Genomic DNA, 16,141 nt, shown 5'->3' with positions numbered 1-16,141 from the left:
TAATTATGATATCATTTTCTAAGCCAAAGCTCAGACTTCAGGGCACTTTCTGAGCTCCAGCAGACAAATGTGAACATCACTCATTATTACAAAGACTACATTATTACAAAAACTGTTTTTCTGAATTTTTCATTATCCATTTTTCTCTACTTTTTGTTTCCATGTCACAGAACTTTTATGCATTCAGCATGTTTTAGATCATACGCTGCAGTAAAACTATAGCATATATAGGCTATATACAAATTATTTTATACACTCTAAAAAGCAAGAAGAAAGAGAAACAGTCTCACTGAAAATGTATTGCAGAGTGATAAAGTGTAGATGATTGCACTGTTCACACTTAACTTACACTCTGCTATTTTCTCAATTTACAGAACATTTGGTATGGAGTAAACACAGAGCTAGCACATGATAGATGGCATGGAAGGGGCATTTCCTTTTCCTGTCCTTGACATGAATCTCCATCTCAGATTCATCACCAGCAGTGAATGTATACAGGGACATTTCCAACACTGAATACCTCAAGAGCAATTCTGTAAATGAGACTTAAGACCAGTGTAGGAGGCATTTAGATCACAATACCATTACAATTTTAGCAATAAATGCAGTAAAAATAATTTTAATAAGTGCAAGAAAGTACAGAAATACAACTCAGGCAAAAAGAATGAGGAGAGTGATACCTTTGTTGTGTTGACTCTGAATTCCAAGCTTTTAGATTTCAATTCCACAGTGCTAATGAGATTACGGTGTTGATTTTAACTCTTTGTTTCTGCTACGAATCAAGCTTCAAGTCCATGGCACTGCAGGTCTTCTGTAACCTTTCACAAGAAATCATCTGTTCAAGGTTAGTGTTTGTCGTTTATAGAACAAAATCAAGTCATTTTCCATTGTTCCAGCTGGATAGCTTAGCCACTAAACCTTTTGACAGCATGCTGCCAATTAGGCTCTGTAATTTGGTTGCAAATCCTTTGTAGTTAATGAAGTCACCGACTGACTCCTGCATCTTTTTCATCAGCATTCTGGTAAGGTAAAATAAACTATGAACTTTCACTGAGATAAGTTTTGATGATAATACTTGAATTAGACACATCAAGCAAGGGAGCTGTACTTGACAGAGCACATGGTGCTAAAAACTTAATTATCCTAGCTTCGTACACAATTGACTCATTAGTTCTGAAATGAAGGTCCCTTTAACATAGGCCTGTGGTTCACCAGCATTTAGATAACTCATGGAAGAAACACATACAATCATGTATACATTCTTATCCTGTGTTCTGCATTGAAAGCCACAACCCTGCTTGAAGCATAGTATTATAAGTCCCGCCTAAGGTTCAGAGGTTATTACTCATGCTTGACCGCTATCCTTATGCGTTACTTTAACTTGCACTTATTTAGCTGTTCTTACATTACATTACCAAGCACTCTAATAATTAAAGATAATACTTTTGCTTGTTTTGGACAGTGTTTTGGGGGAGATTCGATTAACTGATTCATTTCTATATCTGGTTTTGAGGCTGCAAGTTGTATTGGATTTTCACTATAGATTTTTAACCAAGCTAGCAGTGTGGGTCAATGCATGCCAATGTTGGTCCAAATGAAATATCTCTTCAACACAGAACTCTGGTGATCTTTCAGCTTTTCATAGCTCAATCATCAGGCCAATACTGTCTAATACTCAATTATCAAATACCAAATATCTGCAAAACCAATTTAGCTGTACTTTGTGTTTTGTGCTACTTTGCAACCTTAGCAAAGATGCTTAACAAAGATGGTGAACCAAACCCCACTGCCTCATAAAACTGTTAGTGTATCTGTAGATTCATAGTCTTGCTCTAACATTGTTGCTCTGGCATTCAATGAGGTAAACAGAGTTAGAAATGATAAAAGTATTACAGAAAGTCTGTGCCAAAACACAGAGAACACACAAACAACTGAAGAAGTCTCAATAAATAATGTAACACATGTAAGTTTGTATTTATTGCGTCCCACCAGGTGTCGTATTTTTCTGGTCACTCAAAGAAATATGCATTTTGGGATGGAAATTAACAAATCCATCCAAGCAGCTTTGTTGAGGCCAAGCGAGTTGGGTCAAGTGGGTTCAGTGAGTTGTATGAATGGAATGGTTCTGCAATCTTTACAAGGACTTCCAACACATCTGTTTATTGGCATCTAGTCTGAAGTACCTCACTTCATTACATTACCATTCATTACCTCATTTCACTTTCCTAAATTTATAATCATACCCTAAGTTGTTGTAGGTTTAGTTTTTTTCAGTATCAGTTATTGCATCTTTTTGTCATAAAATATGGTTTTGTACTCAGAAGTTGAGACAGAGAAAAAAAAATACAGAGCTAGTTGGCTCTTAAAGCATTTGAATTTTTGTGAAGTTTAGTGCAAATGGCTCATGTGTGTGTCCACTAACCTGAGAGAGAGAGAGAGAGAGAGAGAGAGAGAGAGAGAGAGAGAGAGAGACTTTGTCTACCAGATAAACCTAATGTTGTGGTAATGAACTTTGGGTTGCATTAACCCATGTGCGGGCGTGTTTCAAGTACAGACTCTGAGCATCTGGGATTCCAACCTAATCCAATGACACAGAGGCAGAGACATAACTAATTATAAAGAGAGGGCTAAGTCATTGTTCTTGCTGCAGGGACTATAAATATATAGTCCCAAATTTAATCAGGGCCTAATAGACACGCTGTAAGAGACGCCAGTCAATTCTAACCATCTCAAATCCTCGTGAACTCCCGGTGTAAAGTGGCACTGCCTACAAAATGTCCAGTGGCTCTTGAAAAAAAGCATCTTTTGTTCACTAAATGAAATTAAGAAATATTTTTGCCTCTTAAACAAGTTAAACATTTGACTCATTGGCAGAGCAGACAGACTTCTTACATTGGAGATGAGTCTAATGCTTAATAGCGCTGACTCTATTGAGCCACTGTCGCACCACTATGACTTTATTTGTTTAGATTTATTGGATTTACAGGAAGATGTGTTTTCCTGCAAATTCATTTAGCAGGCTTTCACAGGGACTGACAGTCTAGCCAGCAACTGGTGACTGTGTGTGTGGCTCTCAAGTGTGAAGCTTTGAGCACAGATACTTTTTAATGTATTTATTTCTCACTTTTTTGCTAAATAAAATACACCAGTACTGTAATTGCAAATGTAAGAGAATACTTTTTAGTTTTGATCAAAATATACAACAACTGACATTGAAACTGACATTGTCAAAAATCAGTTTAGAGTATTTATGCATACACTAGGTAGTTGAGACAGTTGGAAACATTAAATATTGAAATTTTGGTTTGAACTTTGGATCAACTATTTATGAAAAAATACTCTTGTTCAGCCATGAAACCAGCTTTGGATACTCAGTAGAACAAAACATGTTAATAATTTTTATCGAGAGTAAAACAGGTCATATCTGACTGAGGACATTATTAGTTACAAAAGTTAAGCCTTCATCTTGTGGGATGTTGAAGCCCCCTGGTTGTTTCGCTGCATTAGGTTTGCTATTAAATCATTTACCCCTTGCTTTGATAAGCCTACCACTCCTGTGCATTTTTTTGGGATCCAGAAGTGTCAGAAATCCCATTGGAACCTGCCAGAAGATGGCTTTTGTAGAGCTGCCTTTAACTCATCACTATTGCACCTCACCTAAAAGCCTTTTTTGAGCATCATCCTGCCGCTCTTTTTATCCATTTCCTAATAGCAGTTTGAGGGTCCTAAGCATCTACTGAGCATAACACTTTCAACACTTGAACACTTTTTTTCCTGAAAGCAGAAGGGACCTTTCATAGCTAAACAAGCCTGCCTCCATGCCTGAGGGCATCTGACAGTAGTGGATGGGACCTGAGAGGACAAGGGGACTCTGCATTACTTAATATTACATGAAACTCAATATGGCTGCTTGGCATTCCAGCTCACTTTACAGAGGGAAGGCTACAATGTTAACAGCTTCTGATAATGTTGTACATTTATGCAACCCACAGATATTAGAAAGAAGTTAGGGAATCACCAGGGTTATCAGAATTTGTCCTCTTGATACCATGGAATCTGTACAAAATTTCTCTGCAATCTAGAATTAGCTGAGATATTTCAGTCTGGAACTGTGGACCGGCCAACTTCAACTACTGAGGCATGCTGCTAGTGTGACTAAAAGAATGAAATAAGACAAAGAGATAGTACTAAAGTAACTGCCTGCAACTGTAGTAATCAGAGGACTGAATAGCTCATTTTTCTCTGTTCTTGATGAGTAAAGTGACTTTGGAATGTAGTCAGCTGCAAAGCTGCAAAGAGCAGTCAGCCATTGAGCGTATTTGATAGAGTGAGAGATATACCTACAACCACGTAGAGAAGTACATTTACATTTCCCTACTTTACAACCTTTTTCTTGATGTATTTTCTTGTGATTCCTGCAGTTAGGTAGGCCTGCACTGGTCACCTGTTCTTGCTTTCTGTGTTACCGGCCTAAAAGCCATGTGAGCCTGTGACCAAACCTGTGTGAACCTGTGATGAGGTTGCACCTCACCTACACTGCATTGAGTGTGTTGGACTACTGAACTTGTCAGTTGTGCCAAAGATATTTGGCACTCAGGGTGGCCAATCAGATATCAAGAGTGACTTGCACCAGTCTTGCCACCCCGGTGCATGAGTCCTGTTCTGGGAAAAATGCAGGCTTTCCTCAATTCCAATTTAACAGACGTGATTTATTTGCTAGTCCATCATTCTGGCTTACTCATTCTAAAAGGAATTAAGTTGTTGGTATCATTGTGGCCTTTCACAGAGTAACCTATACCAAAGTTGGCAATCTTAATAGGGAAAGGCATTCTGGCACAACCATGTGCTAATCTTATGTCAGCACTCTCACATGTATCAGTTGGCAAAACTAAATGGTTTGCGTGTCTATGCTGATGTTTTATCTGCTGACTGAATAAAGATGTTAGAAGTGTAGAAGTTATTAAGAGATTGTCTAAGTACCTCTGTTGACCTGTTGGCCTTATTCACAGTGAAATAATCCAGTCAGAGGCACCACCATCTCTCTCGCTACCATCTCACTTCATAATAATCCTGTATGTATTTTACTAGTCAGAACTATAAAGATAAACTATTCAGTCTTTTTTCATTATTGCTATTGACCTCTGGAACTACTGTTATTTCAGTTTTAACAGTTTGTTTCTCTTTAAACAGACAGAGGGAGTAGCTATGCAGAAAGACTTAGGCATATCCCACAGCTTTGTCAAGTTCCATCACACGGCAATGGAACTCAGTAAACCGAGAGGACATCAGAGTTGAGTTTCTGTCCACATTTACAGATATCTAGATGATGAACAGCATCACTATCCTTGATTTTAAAGGAAATGAATCGATACTTTTTTAGTTATTCGGTGACTAGCACAGTAAGTGCTGAATAAAATTATTTGTGTCCTGCCATGCCTGATTTCTGTCCTGTTATGACCCTTCTTAACTTTAAAATCACATTATAGGTTCTGCTCCAGGGATTGACCACTGATGGCCCCATACCCACTACGAGATTATCTTGATGCACAGGTCAGCTTCAAGGAAGTGGAATACAGCCAACACATACTGGCCTCAAACTGGTTTCTTCTTGCGCCCCTGTTAGCTGCTTGATGCAAACCACTGCTACACCTTTACCTCCTTTGTTCCCAGCATGCATTTGGTCATGCAGTCCAGGTCCAGTCCAAATAGCTTCTTCCTGCTCAAGTTCATGTGTGCTTCCAGGTCTCAAGTCAGATTGTCCAACTGTCTCTAGATGTATGAGACCCATGCTGTTTCCTGTGGTGATAATGACTTGATGGGGTGGCACCAGAGGGAAAATGTGAGGTTCATCAAAATCATTATGTTGCATTATCATAGAACCGTGAAAGTCTACAAAATTTCATGGTAAACTATTTAATAGCTGTCAAGACATTCAACTAATTTGGATTTTTGCACCAATGTGATGAAACGTCATAAATTGTCAGGTATTTAATTTGTTGGATTAGCCAAAATCCCATCTGGTTATCGTATTCAAAACCATTTTCTCACTTGATATTCTACTAAATTTACTGTATCACACTATTCAGTATATCATGAGTGATCAACTTAAAAACTTGTGTTTATTCTAACAATTCTTAAGTTGGTTGTAATTAAAAATATCTTTAATTGTAGAGGAAGAGCTAATTCCCCTAAGTCAATGTAGTCTGTTAGATGAAAATGATTTCAGTAGAAGTTGTCATAGCTTAAAAAGATGGATAGAAACTGTTGCGTCAATTGTTTTTGCTGAGCCAACACATTGGTTTTTAGAGTGCAGGCCTTTCTTTAAATTCTGTACACCTGACTGAAATACATTCTGCTGGATTTCAGTATTTATATAAATCAGGTACATTTATGTCATGTGCATGCACAACCCATTGTCCTTGTCATCATGTGCCAAGATCTTGTCTGAGGGTATGGTGATACCAGACTGCAGTCCTGTCACCAGTTCTTGGCCTGCTCTGCAAAAAGGCAGTGCCAGTGTCAGCTACTTGGTAGTGCTTTACAGGTTAACTGGAGTTTGTGTGTTGTGTACTGTATGGTGTTTGGCTCTGCCTCAGCTGGAGTCTGCTTTACTTTGCGGGGGGGTTGTGTTTGTGTGTTGGCATCAAAAGCAGCAGACACACTGGCAGTGACAGAGGAGGTGTTGGACAGCTCCCAGGCCTCTAGCACATACTCCTGCCTTCACTCTCACCTTAATCCAAACTGAAAAGACAACACATTCCAGTGAGACAAATTCTGTGACTTGAGAGCTGCCTCCATCGCCAGCAGGGAATTAGGAATAAGATGAGTCAACTGTTTCTTTTCAATACTCCCCTCTGTGTTTTTGCATTTGTGAACATCTGTGTATTTGTGCACAAACCCAGATTTGGCACAATGACAAAAACAGTAGAGGACAAACAGCAGTAACAAGGAAGATCAGACACTCCTGTCTTATCAAATAAGTTGCTTTGTACATTTATTGAACAGGGGCTTTAAGAATCAAGATAAAGTGGGCATTTGTCTCTTTCTTGCCAAATTTGCAGTAACGATTTCACTTCTGCTCACATTTTCATTCAGATGTAGTTTTTCATTTAGATATGTGTAATTCATATTCATATCTCTGGGGATCTGGCTTCTTTTCCCTTTAGACCAAGGGAAATTGTGTTGCAACTGAAGTCAATGAAAGACGGCGCACTGCCATATTTTTTTGTCTTTCTATTTATTTTGTGTTTGCATCTCTCTGTCAGCAAAAATCATGGTACCGCTGCAGTTAAATCCTTGACTGACATAATCTACAATGGCACATCAATGCCTGCTGTCACCTCTAAAATAACACTGTAACACGATGAGTCTAAATTGGATAGCTGTCCTTAAACTAGAAATATTTAACTGGCTAATGGTCAGACAAGACCTAATCCCTGACCATACAATGGCTTTGTTGTACGCAAGGGTGATTAAAACCTGCTGTAGGTGCCTGGGTTTGTCCAAGGCTGTTGGCCTTTTGGCTCCCCACAACCACATGTCACCACCACAACCAACCAATTTAGCACATAGTGATACTACTAAGGTAAGCCTCGCCACAACAGACATAACTGTATATGCATTCACTTATTTTATACTTTATTACATCTCTCAAATAACACAGACATCTCTCTCTATCAGTTTGACATGTCACACTACAAAATTTCCACACAGCTGCAATCATTATCTGCTTTGCTTCAAACACCACAAATGATAAAAGAAACCACATCAGATGCATTAAAAAGTCTAAACCACATTAATGCCATGATAACAAGCATTAATATTAATCACTGACCCCTAGAGGTGTCTATTGCTTTTTATGGCAGCAAAATTAGCTCTTTGAACCATAGAGTGTCTTCAACTATTTCACTCACACATGCATACAGATGGTGTATGGATCCTCTGGTCTTGTGCTTACAATAGCTGAGATCTGCGTCATCCTCAGTGTGCAGCAGATGAAGCTGGCATTCAGTGTCTTGAACAGCAAGGGAACGTGCTGTGGATGTAGCCTACTTGTTTCACTTCCAAGTCAGTGTCTGGCCCCCGGTGCTGCCAGTGTTTGGTCCTCTTCACAACTGGCATTCTGCTTGCCATCTTCTTGGCTAATGCCACTTTACACCATGCTAACATTGTTGCCAGCTCTGTAGTGCAGCACTTAGACTTGGTGTTTCATGTTTGTTTTTTGAAAAATCCAGTTAATTTTGGTATCTAATTTAGGCACTTCTCTCTCTCTCTCTCTCTTTCTCTCACCAAGTATACACAGTATATATGACATTGTACCTCCTTTAATAGCAAAATAGTAATAGTATTATCATTATTATTGTTGTTGTTTTTGTTGTAGACAGTCAGAGGCCCTTTGTAATTCAAAGTCCCTGGGTTTCAGCCATGGAAAGCCTGTGGGTTAAATTGCCTGTGAGTCAAGGCAGAGTGAAAACAACAGTGCTGATAGAGAGGGTGAGTGTATCCACATTTTACTCTGGAGAGTAACAAAGTAAAACACAGAGCAGGGGAGTAAATTTTAATTCAGAAATACGATCTTATCGTCTTCTTCTTGTCTTCTTGACACACGAAATACACTGCCACTGACTTATGGGGTTAAGGTCTGTCTCTGATTAATCAGGGCAGTGAGATTACTAATAGATGTTTTCACAAACGTGCTCTCTCCTGGTGTCAGGAAAGAAAACACTTCTCACCTTTTGCTCACAATAATGACCCTCTATGGGGTTATAATCCAGGCTTTAGAGGTTTGATCAGAGTAAGAGCCTTATAAGCTATGGGAGGTCAGATGGACGTCTGACAGCAAGGATGGCCTGGGATGACACGTTCGCAGAGGATTAAACACAGTTTTCTGCCATGGTTACATATGGTGACAAAACTGCCTCGACAAAAAGAAGACCCTACACCCTAAACCTCACAGACCCTTCACACACCATGAACTTCTCAGCAGGTCACCCCTGGGTAGGTAATCATTGTGTAATTATCCATGCAATCTCCTTAGGTCTGACACCCAGAAACAATGTCCTACTTTTAGTTTGGTATGGGTTTTTCAAACATTCATGCTAAACCAAACTAATGGATCATTCCAGTTATTACCACAATTCACCAACAACAAAACATACAACATTTGTTCTATCAAACAAGATTAGAGAACATTTTATTGACACAAATAGATTGTAGACCATCCTTGTCATGATTTTGAGTTTCAGTCTACTCAGACTTGTTTCTGCAGTATTGCTCTAATTCTGCTGTCATCTCAGATCCTGCCACTCTTACCTGCCCGCCTATCCCGCCAGAGGAGTCATCTGAACCAGGGGCGTTGCTTATGCATAAAGCTCTACTGGGGCACAGGCCCCCCCAGCCGCAAACAGACACATGGGGAAGCTGCGTGTTTGTTGTAGTTCACCAGAATGTGTGTGTAGGCTATAGCTTCTATTTGGAGTTAACACTTTTGCTACACATTTGCGTAGAAATACATCTGTTCTTTTCCTGTCAGTATGCCATAATTATCTGAATTAATGCAATGATAAATATTTATTGTTGATTAAAATTAATAAGGGCATTTATGCTGGGGCAAAGCTCATTTATACTGGGGCAAAGTAAAATGGGTCTGGCGATGGCTATGATCTGACCCGTATCTCTCCTCCACTCACCAACTCTTTCCTTCAATCCCTCATTAGTTCATGAGGATAAACAGTATACTGGTCTGTTTCCACTTACTCTCTGCCAGATTATCTGTGTGCCATGTGCCTTAGCTTTCAGGCATTCTGTTCTTTGCCTGCCTGTGTTCATCCTGATTGTATTTTTGACCTTGCTTGTGTTGGAATTTGCCTCAGCACCACCTTTATACTTTATTTGCCTGATTTACGTTAACATTATTGTGCTTCTCAGGTCCCTCTTCTGAGAACCTTTACAATCCTTATACCTGGACAAGTCAATCTGTCTTAAACCTGCTCCTCATGTCTGTGAGGTGAAATAGATTTCACAGGGAGACAACCACAGGATTTAAAGACAGTTAAGAATCTTAACCTCATCATACCTCTAAATCCAGCTCCAAAGTGGGAACATAAATCTTGGGTCACATTTCTCACTCAACACTGATTGTCACAACATTTATTTAAAGCTGGGATCAGACTATAGGAGTTTAAATATTTTATGATTTTTTGATTTTAACTCCTAAATATCAAAAATGCCTGATGCTATCGCAGCAGTCCCGATGAGTCTGCGAACAGTTCAGGAGATTTATGACTGTATTAGTAAGCCACTTAAGTTAGGTCCCAGACCACATTTCTCCTCTGATTGTCTGGAAGGTTGAATCGAGGACAAGACTGGCCCTGGTGGTGTAGACATTTTGACTTTTCACAACAGAGAAAATGCAATGCAGCCATTGCTGAACATTATTACTTACAACTGTACTTGAGAAGTCCATTCTGTTGATCGGTCATTAATAAATAGAGACAATACAAGTAAAATTGTCAAATGCAGTATGTAAATTGACTTTATGTGATCTAATGTTTTGTATTTAAAATTGAACATTTCACAGATGATGGCTTGTCATAAAGATGTCCTACTATTCAATGGAGTAAATCCATTTCTTCAAGTTCAACTAAAGCCCATCTGGTCACAGCATGGTATTATGGCACCTCAGCACCTTAAATACCTGGCTCAGAATTAAATAGATTTAGTGATCAGCAGACAAACGTTCCTTTCGTTCCTGGAAAAGGGCAAACCTAGAGGGCCTGAGGATTGCAAGTAAGCCACTTGAAGCCATCTGTATCTTGCTTTTTGGGTGTTCCCCCTCAAGTACAGCAAACCATCAGCTTTTGACATCAGCTGCTTGGGAGAAATCACAATTTTACATGTGGGAATTTTTCATCACTTAAAATTTAAAATACACAGTAAGTGTATTTACCAGCTTTTCACAATGTTTAGGTTACAATACAGCAGTAAAAGGGTTATTTGACATTTTAACATTGGAGTGTCCAGCAGGGCTCACTGGCATTTTTAACAAGATTGAGTCACAGCAAGTGCAGTGCCGTAGTGGGGATAATCTCCTTTGGGGTGCTAGAGCAATTAACTTATTACATTAATCCTAAATCTAGGTCAGATAGGTGTCAGTGGATTCATTTTACCCATACACACCTACTAATAAAAAAGTCACATATTTTGATTGGTTAAAGTTGGGCACATATGAAAGTGGGTGGCCCATCCTAATGCCTCCAATTAATGATTTTCTCAACCTAAAATACAGGAGGGATTATGATAACCATTGTCATAATTTTGAGATCACACATACCCATTGCCAAGGCACAAAACACTCCATTGTGCTGGTATGTGCAAGATATTGGATGAGTGAAAGTAAGAGATGATGTGTGAATGCTCTTAAAAATGTGTTTATTCCTATTTTATACCAACACAAAGTACCCTGATTTTATGTTGCCTGTGTAAAAAGTTCAACATTGCCAAAACAATGTAAAAGACATTCTGTCCAATAGTAATTGTTTCTCTGCTCCAGCTGGACTGGAGTGCAGGCAGTTTCTTTTACATAGGATGTGATTATTTTCAGATGCAGGAATAAAATATAGAAAATGTCTTATTTAGTAATATTTGAGTCAAAGGCATGATTACCTATTTTGCACAATTAGGAAAATGTGCTAAAATACAGGAGGAACCATGATAACAATTATCATAATTTGGGGGTCCCATGTATATGTTTGTGTTTGTGTGTTGCATCAAACCAGTTGTTACAGTAAGCAGCTCATGGCAAGTCCATTCTTCATTTATAGAAACTCTAGGACATTCAGGGTCTATGCACAGGAGATCACTCCAAACCTATATAATGCAATTTTCCTCTGACAAAGTAAATGTATACTGACATCTATTCAGTCAAATGACATCACCTAATATGAAAGGGCTAACACTGCTGCACCCACTGAAATTCAACAGCCATCATGTGCTGTGTTCCTTTGAAAAAGACAATTGAGGACACAGATCTGCATTGATCGGTTGACTAGACAGTCACAAATTAATTTCATAGACTGTTGCAGTGTACGAATCTACTAAATCACGTGACATCCCATAATATGAAAGGGATGCCAGAACCACTGGACCCAATGAAAAACAACAGCCAACTCTCTCACTTTTGACTTGTCTTGCTCTCTGGCCTGGACAGACAACACATTTACACCTTCCATTAACATGCAATCACTATCTGGATATGAAAAAAAAAAAAAAAAAAAAAAAACATGTTATGGTTCTAATATACTCGGGTCAAACAGACCACATCTAGGGAACTGGCTCTCACTATGATGGAATCTCAGCCAGGCATCAATGTAAATGACACAGACCACATTCTCAAGAACAAGATCTGCACAGCAAGTTAAAAGGTCACCTAACACCAACTCTTCCTCTTAGCTTAAGCAAGCCCAGGATAAGCTACAAGAATTGGTGGTGAACAAGTCTTTCTACACTACATTGAGCTGGGACATGCCATGTTTGTCTGGCTAGTTTTTATGTTGTGATCTCGAAAGATATTGCGATAACAAGAGTGCTTACTAATACCAGATTGGATGTCATTATGCAGATAACATAGATAGACAGATTGTGTTAATATCTGGTGTGATTGAGGCCTTGAGCTCTCACCAAACTTACACTGGCAGCTGTTTCTAGCAAGCTGTTCACAAAACACAGATTTACTCTACATGCCCAGAACAACAGGAGAATAAAAGTGAGTCTATGACCACACTGAACAAATTTGAGTAACTGCAAATACATACATATACAATAGACACCTTAAGGATGATGTGTACCAAAACATCATTGTCTTATCTTTACATTAACATACTTTAGTAACCATTTGTTTGGAGCCTTTGATGCAGCCTTCCTCTTCTCCAGGTGAAACCAGGAAGTAAACAGCTCTGGTCATGTGACAGTTTACACTAAACATGTGCACATATTTCACTGAGACCCTTTAGAGCCTTATAACTGAGAATATTTTTTACGGTCACTATTGTGACCAGTGGGATTAAAGAGGTTTTAAAATATCCCTTTGTATCCCCTGGATGTAAGTAGCTACAGTTATTGCTAGCTTGTTTCTCATACATAAAAACTTCATAAGTTAATGCAGTTTTGAACACACCAATAGTATACCCACACAGGTATTTTCACATCATGTTGCCTGATCAGTCCTCTTCTCAAGAATATGTGATATGTAGAAACTATGTTTGATTGACAGCTCTCTCACTCTCACATCATTATCATTACTTAGCTAGAGTAATCTGTTGAGCCATGCAGCGTTCAACTATCAAAATACAATGGTAATATAAAATCCATAACAAAAAAAGTATAAATTAGGGTGAATAGAGTGTAACATAGAGTCTAACATTAGAAAGAAAGTTCACTTCTCAACACTTTATTAGATTACATTCACTACGTGCATATGTTCTGCAAAGTGCAGGAAAGGGTGACAATCAGGTTGAGTGTCTCTGTTTTTGTCTGTGAGCAAGAGAATGACTAAGTGAGTGGAGTGAGACGCAAGAGAAAGAGGTGGAGATGGTGGAGGAAGACGCTGGACAAGCCATGAAGCGTAAAATGTCGATGATGACTGAATTAGGGGGTGAAGGTGCCATCTGTCTAAGTGAGCAACTCTTCTTGTCTGATCAAAAATTTACATTGTGGACATGCCCTGTCTAAAGGGAAGGTCCATGTGATCCTGGCCAACGACACAGACCATGCTGTCTGGAGGCGTCAATGTGGAGCCAGACCTCATGACCTACCACCAAGAAAGGCATTGTGTTGTAACAAGTCCCTCTATTCATCAACTATCGTCAAGATCAGCTAATGAGCATAACTAGAAACATTCTGATTCACCACCACGAGATGCCATAAACCAGACCAGTGCCACAAAGCAGAACCAGAAAGACAGAGTCTAATTATAACAGGACATTTGTCACACAGATAAAATAGTAATGAAAGAAGAAACCCAAGTCTGGGAATTGCTGCGACACTAATCTTTTACAAGAGTGAAATATAAAAAAATAATTTTATGATGAAAATAGTATTTGATCACAATCCTGCCCGCCTTATTTGAGTCACAGCATGGGAGAAAAGGAGGGCACGTCACCTCGTATCATCTGGAGAAGTCTTTCTCTTCATAGCACTTACTCTAGAGCCTCCCAAGAGTGGCAGAGGGCAAGCCATTAAAGGGCTGTTGAAACACCACTGATACTGTCAGAAGGAGACAGGAGACGTCTCCAAAGGCTGTGACACTCTCACACTCGCAGCCCTCACTGCTCCTGTCCGCACTGAGAGTGTGAAGGTGCCAGATGAACATCAGTCTAATTTAATCACTGAAATCTCACGGGACAGTCTAAGGGGAGATGGAGGGTTGGACGCTACATGTAAATGTTTGTTGTTTAGATTGTTGAGATGGAGGAAAGAGTGAGAGTAGCAGTCAGAACAGGTGGGTGACAAATTAAAGAAAGAGACAACATAGAGTGTCAAGGTAAGGCAGAGGGCCAGCACAAGCTGCCAAAACAGCTTGAATCTCCATGTCTCCATGTGACCCCTCGTGCCCTGTTTGGAAGCATCTGTTTCTCCACTTTATTCAGGTTCTTCTTTTCATTTTTCACCGTCTGCATCTGCTTGACCATCCCAGTGAACATGGTTCGGGTAATTAGTTGCTTTGGCTGTACGTTTGGGATCGTTGAATGATAAAATGCTGTCCAATACGTTATGATGCATTTGGCTGAATCTAAGCACACGGAATGCTCATGTATTCCTCTGCATTCATCCTGTTGCTTCCATCACCGGTAAAATCATCAAATCACCATTCTATTACAGCCATACATATGGAAGGCATATCAGAACCACCACCACGTTTGACAGATAAGGTGGTGTCTTTCGGTCTTTACCTGTTCTTTTTTTGATCTCCATGCTTTCTTAACACCGTCATTTTGATAGGGGAATGATTCAATCTATAGAACTTTGTTTCAGAACTCTATCAGTTTCTCTCTGCAAACTGACCTTTCTATTTTTGAGTGTATTTTGGTTGTTGATTTTGGCAAACCAACTACTTCTAATTATCATTAGATCATTAAATCATTATTATCTTCCTCACTTGCATGGTCACCTCTTTTCTCATTATATTGACAGACAACTCCACCTCAATCTAAATGGCACCTCTGAACTCTCAAGTCAACCCTGAGCCACAGTGTGAGCTCTACAGTGCATGAATCAATGCTGAATTTAGCCAAGTGTCTTTTGGCTAAGTACTTTTGAACCCCTACAATTTGGGCACTAAATCTTAAAAGGGCTATAACTCTCACACTCAATTGTTGGGATTTAATAGTTTTCAGACCAAAAGCAAAACTCAAACAGAGACATGTTCACAGTACAAATGGGTTGCTTGTAGATTGTAGATTTTTCATAAAGATAGTTTGGGGAATGGACTGGAGTGGCTGGAGAGCAGGACAGGCAGCTGAGCACGAAACTGAGCCCAGGTTGTCAGCAGAGACTTGGCTGGCTGTGTCTTAGTTCTTGCAACTCTTGAATATGCAGTCTCCCTCTCAGGGTCTTCCAGAATCAAAGGATGGAACCAATCATGAACACTCAAAATCCACTCTCCACAAGTTTGGGGTAATTTATTTATTTATTTTTTCTAAATCAAGCTGAATCAGGAGGCGTCCACTAATAAACTGAAATCATTTGGCGTTATGAACTCGCTAACCATTTTGCTGGGGTTAGTTGCATCTTAGCTCCAACCTCTTCTGATCAGGATTCTGCTGCAGTCAGCTATATGTAACTTTCCAGTGAGTGCATCGTAATGTCATGAGTAGGAGGGAAATGAGACTTAACACCACTAGCATAAAAGAAATCTGATGTAGTGTGTGTATATTTGTCACATTTAGTTTGCTTTCCAAGTCCCTAATAGTTTGCTGTGATGATGCTTATTTGCAGAAAAGATGAGGAGGGGGAGTAGAAGGAGAGGTGCTGGACACTGTGATGCTCCACTGGCTGATGTACAGTGACAGACTGTCTGCAGTAAGAGGGGAATGTTGCATGTTAGGCAGGTCAGCAGATGCTGGGCTGACAGTCAATGAAATAT

The sequence above is a fragment of the Lates calcarifer genome, linkage group LG20 (assembly GCF_001640805.2).
Source record: "Lates calcarifer isolate ASB-BC8 linkage group LG20, TLL_Latcal_v3, whole genome shotgun sequence".
NCBI lineage: Eukaryota > Metazoa > Chordata > Actinopteri > Centropomidae > Lates > Lates calcarifer.
The sequence above is the reverse complement of the archived record's forward strand: the minus strand, read 5'-3'. Positions refer to the sequence as shown.